This window comes from Meleagris gallopavo, chromosome 2, assembly GCF_000146605.3.
Source record: "Meleagris gallopavo isolate NT-WF06-2002-E0010 breed Aviagen turkey brand Nicholas breeding stock chromosome 2, Turkey_5.1, whole genome shotgun sequence".
Classification (NCBI taxonomy): Eukaryota; Metazoa; Chordata; class Aves; order Galliformes; family Phasianidae; genus Meleagris; species Meleagris gallopavo.
The window spans coordinates 6145331-6151330 of NC_015012.2; positions in this window are offsets into that span (position 1 = coordinate 6145331).

Here is a 6000-nt window from a genome sequence, read left to right on the forward strand (position 1 = left end):
TTTGAAAAATAAGTTTGTGATAACTCAGACTCCTTTTGTATACTTGAGCCTCTTTGTTGTCAGCTTATAGCAGAGGAAGATCCTGTTCTGCGTGCGTTAGTTTTCTTTTTAGCTCAGGTTATTTACCATGTGCAGTCATAAATTAATAAAGCAACGGCTTCACATGCAGCCAAGATGCTGTGCACTTTGGCTTCTTCTAATGCGATCGTTTTGGAGTAGGGAGGAAGGATGATGTTTATTAGATGATGTTTCTTTAAATCCCTTAAGATTCAGATTTTTCAGCTCTGTCCCCACCAGACCTCTTTGTAGGTCACTTCTGTGTGATATGCTGCTTGCACCCATGGTTTGGAGACGTTTGTATTCAAGTGACCTAAATTGCATTAGGGGAAGCAGGGAAAGGGGGAGGGAGTCTGGGGGATGGTGGGGAAACCAGTCTGTCTAAAAATGCAACAAAATGCAGTTCTTTTTGCCTGGAGAAATTAATTTAGCAATCAAATGGGTTTAATAAATTTTCAAGATATAGAAGACTAGGCAGAAAATATTGTTTATGTAGCATTTAAGATTGTAACTGGAGCTAAAAATGCGAGTTGAGTATGGTTGCAGAATATGAAAGTAAAAGAGTTTCTACAGTGAGATGTCTGGCAGTGATCCAGCATGATCCAGCAAGTGAACTTAAATTGGCTGCGCTTATATTAAGTTCATACGAGTGAAGGAATCTTCTGGAAGCGATGGTCCCATTAGCGAAGTGATATGCCTTTATTAGTGCTATGCAGCTGCAATAATCTTAATGGAGCAATCTAGTGTTCTTCCCAAAGGAAGATCTTATCTCATTTATTAATTGTCTTTCTAGTAGTTATGAGTTCATCTGAACTGGGGTAAGTGTTCGGGCTGAGGATTTTGATGCCAAAGAATGGGTTTGATACAGGGTGTTGGTGGCTGTATTCTCAGCTAGGGTCTGTACTGATCAGCTCGTGTCTTGCTGTATGTTTCCCGCTACCTTGACCACTGGCTATGTAAATAATCAGTTTGAATTGCAGGCTGAATTCATCGCCTGTTATTAATGCAAAGTATATATGCCTTCCTTCAAATGCTGGCAGGTGACATTTAAATGTGCAGCACTCAGCATACGTGACGGAGGTTGGCCTGTTGTGTGCATTTCTCATGCTTCTTCTGGCCAGAAAGTGAGGTGATGATTAACAGAGAAGACAAACTGGATGCGGTTGTGGGAAACTCCCTTATTGAAACCTGCAGTAAGCAAATGTTTTCTGTACAGTCTCTCTATGTGGGTTTTGTTCTTGTAATTTTTTTTTAAGCAGAAAGCAATGTAGTGAGAATGGGATTTCTCACTTCCCCCATGACACCTAGTCAGAAAAAAACTAATACTTGCCCCTTGGCTCTTTATTTGTGGCACATAGACTGTAGCAGCAATTTTTCAGTGAATCTTTGTGGGGGAATGAATTGATGACAGCTTCTGTTGGTGCGAGGGGTGGTGCTTAGTAAAACCACTGTGTTGCTTCTTTATTTTATGAAGATACTTTTGGGGACGTGCTGGTTCCTGGAGGAGCGTTCTGAAGAAGAGCCCTCCTAATCCTCCTATGCTTGTGCAAGTCATCTGGGGTCAGGACACACCAGAGATGTGAAACGGAGGACAGTGACGACATCTGCATTGATAGATGAACTGACTCTTCACAATAAGTAGGTGGACAGGATGATCTTGGAGGTCTTTTCCAACTTTGGTGTTTCTATGATATGATTTCTTACCAGTGATCCTTATCAGTACCTTAGGGATCAAATGACTTAAGAGACAGGACTGCAGGCTCTGGATCCCTCTCTGTAGTCTGCTTGGTCAGTTACGGAAATATTTTGGTTTCTAATCTGAATTTTCTTGCCCTGTTCCCCCTAAGCTCCCCTCTCTCCTCTCAAAGCGGGGAACGTGAGTATCCATAGCAGAGTGCAGAATACCACCTAGTTAATTTTCTGGAGTATAGCTGCTGTACAGCTTGCTTATGGACAGCTGAATGTATGGCTTATGCCACAGGTGTCCAACCTTTCAGCTTTTCTGGTCTGCATTGAGTGAAAAGGAATTTTCTTGGGCCACATATATGTAGGTTGCTCCAAAAGTAATGCCTCTTATTTATTTCCAGGGAAACTGTAATGGATACAATGAGCACAGTAACTCTATTTGATAAAGTAAATTCTCTGCTGCAAAACAGCAATTTTTTTCTAATGTCACCACCATTAGCTATGCATTTTTGCCAGTGATGAACAAGAGTCTGTATGTCGTGCTCATCATAACCTGCAGCTGCAGAGGTGATCTGTGGTCACTGTAGCCACTGTTGAAATGCATCACCCACCCCTCACCTATGCCACATCCGCTGTTTGGTCTCCATAAATGTTTACCAAACATTGATGAATGTCAGTGGGTACAACTTTTTCTGCATGGGGGTATTCAGTTCCACACTTGTCTCACATGCACTTTCATGTCAGACACCATTCTGTCAGGCTGCTCCTCTGCTGACATCTGTCACATAGCAACACCATATAATGGGATATTGATGAGAAGGTTCAGCCTCTACTGCCAATCCACCAACATCCACCTCTGACATCATGGGCCAATGTAATAGAACTGGAGGCATTACTTTTGGAGCAGACTTCGTAAAATATATAATTCAGTTAACATATATAAGTATCAAAACTGATCTGTTAATATTTTTATTAAAACATTAAAAAAGATCAAAAAAACATAAAACTAACAGGATAGTTTACTGTTTTTGTGAATGTAACACATCAGTCTGGTTCAGTGGCAGATGGCAATTCTTAGCCATTTCTCAAGGTATTTGTCAGACTTCTGATGATGTCTTATTCTTCCTGTGCTTCATCCTTGACAATAATTGTTCACAAGTGTGTGTAGTGCCAAAAACAAAAGAGGTGACCTGAGTCAGGTGTGGTTGTGAAGTGATGGCTATCTTTCTCTGGGAAGAGAAGTCTTATAAAAATCTAGTAGAGAGGCGTTATTGCATTTTTGAGTTGAATATCTGATTGCCACTCTATGCATTCCCTTTACCTGCAAATTTTCAATGTCTTTACATCTACTGAAAATGGAGTCGCACATATAAATGGATGATTTTTCAGCAACCTTGAAACCTTTTTCTCAAATCCCTTTGTCAAAACAGAAAGTATGACTGCATAATTTTCTCTTTTGTGGGACTGTGCTTGGCCAATGTATCAAAACTCATACTATTATTTACCATCAGTTGAGTTAGTACTGCACTGCACCCTCCCCTTTCTCTGGTTTCAGCCCAGACAATGTTAACAGCACCCCAATGGGTGTTGTTGGGGGCTATGGGTGTGTGCCTGGTGCTAGGCCAGGCCTCTCAGGAGGGCAGAGAAGCTGCCATGATGGCATAAGGCAGGGCAGGCTGCAATGTGAGCTGTGCTGCAGGCCGTGGGTTGGACGTGCCTGGCTTATGCCCTGAAGCAAAATGTATAATGCTTAGAGAACAGAGTGCAATTTTCTTTCTTTTTTCCTTTGCTGCTGGAATAAATTATCATGTTGGAGTGCTGGACTTATCCCTAGATAGGCATCACCAGTAATGTGCATTTAGCAAATAATATCAAGTTGAAAAGATGCCTCTTGAAAATTTGATGGGTTTGCAACAAATGGAAAAATAACAGCATTTGAGGACTTCTAATATATTGTGTTTTCAAGATTAACCCCACTGATGCTTGCTTCTCTGCATCCCTCAGCATGGCTTTTTGTAGGTCATACAGTGCTGCCCTTCAGCCATATGGGCCTGTTATATTTTCTAATGGAGACTAATACACCACTCACATCAGGTGAAAAATCCAAGAGAAAAATAAAACCTCTACATCCCTAATATTCCTTTATGTCTTTGTCAGCAAAGAATGCTATTCTCTGCTCTTGCTTATGTGCCTGACACAATACCACTAAGTCCGTGTGTGCAATATTCGAGTATAAACACGAGGTGCTCTCGGATTGTATTTATGACCTGTTGTGTCCATTTCTTCCTCAAGAAATTTCTGTCAGGCTGAAATGTGATGTGTGTGATATGAGATCTGAGGGACGTAGACATAAACCTAGAGGAACTGTAGAACAAGAGTAAAACCATCTTATTTTCTCCATGGAGTTTGGTTGCAGTATTCATGCTACATAGCTAAAGAACAATTGAAGTTAAGAAGTTAAACTTGGGGGACTGTAATGGAGTGAAGGCTGACTGGTGTTTACAGCTCTTAATGCTGTTGACACTGTAGGAATTGTTAGTTGTGAAGGAAAGTGCTTGTAGATCCAGGCTTTATTCTTTTGTCCAGCTGAAGAAAGAAAAATTGTTTGTCTGCAAATAATAGCTTATTACTTTTCTTAGGTGCACACAAGATGTTAAAGGTTTTGTACCTAAGGTGTATTTATGGTGTTCCTCCGTGCTGTGAGGACAGAGAATATAATTGGTGTATTAAAAAAAAACAACAACATCTTTAACTGCTCGGAGAAATGAAGGGAAGAAAGTCTGTGCTGTTGATCTACATTGGTTTAGTTGCCATGAGTAGAATTAGGACAGAAGTTGGCTTAGGTCCACATTTCAGCAGCTGCAAGCACCTATTCCCCCATGGCAGCTTGTTGAAGAGGTGGTGTTGCTGCTGTTAAGAGTTGAGCAAAAGTTCTATTTCCTTTGCTTAAGCTATGTGCAGACGTTTTCTTAATGATTTTTTTCCCTACCAGAATTGGGTACCCCATGGCAGAAAAGATGATGTGGGTTACTGAGTTTGGCAGCAAACTTCTATTAATCTCTCAAGCTTCTGAACTTGGTTTTACTTCTCTTCTGAAAACTTGCATTGGTTATTTTCTTTCTTTTCTTTATATTAATGAGCTTGTCTCCATACAGATTTTGGAGAATGACAAACCAGGTCAACCAGTGCAGAAGAGTTAAAAGGGGAGAAGGGAAACTTAGCTGAAAATTTTAAACTATCGTGTCCCCGTGGAATGGCTTTTTGTGAGACTTATTCTACCACTCAGAAGAAAAAGCAGTTAAGTTGCTGAAGAGGATTCAGATTTTCTGGCTAATCAATATCAAGTATTAGTAATGCTGTATTAGAAAAGACCTATGCTGTATGCTCAGGTCTTATTACCATGATGTCCATTTATCGATACTAACACTTGATCATATACAACAACTTATTTGGAAGTTATTTTTAATGAATGTTCCTACATATTATATGGCTTGATCTGGCAAACCTTTACTCGTGAGGGTAGTCAATTGTCTTCAAAAGATTTGCAAGAAGGGCCCATATGCAATACAACCCCGATTATCCGGATGTCAGGGGAGACATTGAATAAGTTCATATAATCGACATTTTGAATAATGAGGAAATTTTCAGCGCAATTAATAGACGTCAGGGGACATGACCATCTTTCAGATGACAAGGAGTTTTCAGAAAATTTAGCTTTTGGTAGCTGAATTTCTAATGTATGTGCTGCTGACAGACTGAAAATGCAGAACATCTGAAGTGTGCCTATATATTCATAATAGCCCTTCCTGTGAAATCAGCCTTGGCTCTATTTACTGTGGTATTTGCGTTGCAGGTCAAACTGTCACAAGTGCTTAGCCTAATGTTGCTGTGACTCTGCTGTTAAGGGTTAGATTGCTGCAACACAGTGGCAAATCAATATTCGAATTGTCTGAGCTAAAATACGATTTAGAAATACAACAGTGTCAACTTTTGGAGTCTGTTTTTGTTGTTTTGATTTGCTTTTGTTCCTTTAAATACCATAAAAACATGAAAATAAGCAATGTTTAGAAGAAGCCCTTGGAGATAATGACAGAAAAAGGGAGAATTCCAGACCCCTTTCTGTGAACGTGGAAATACGCCAGCGAACAACAATGTGTGTCAGGAAGACCCTTTAAACTTGGAGTTGATCAGGCAAAGATAATGCAGGGCTAAAATTCCTGTCTTCTGATGGCTGTTCATCTCTGCACAGCCAACAGA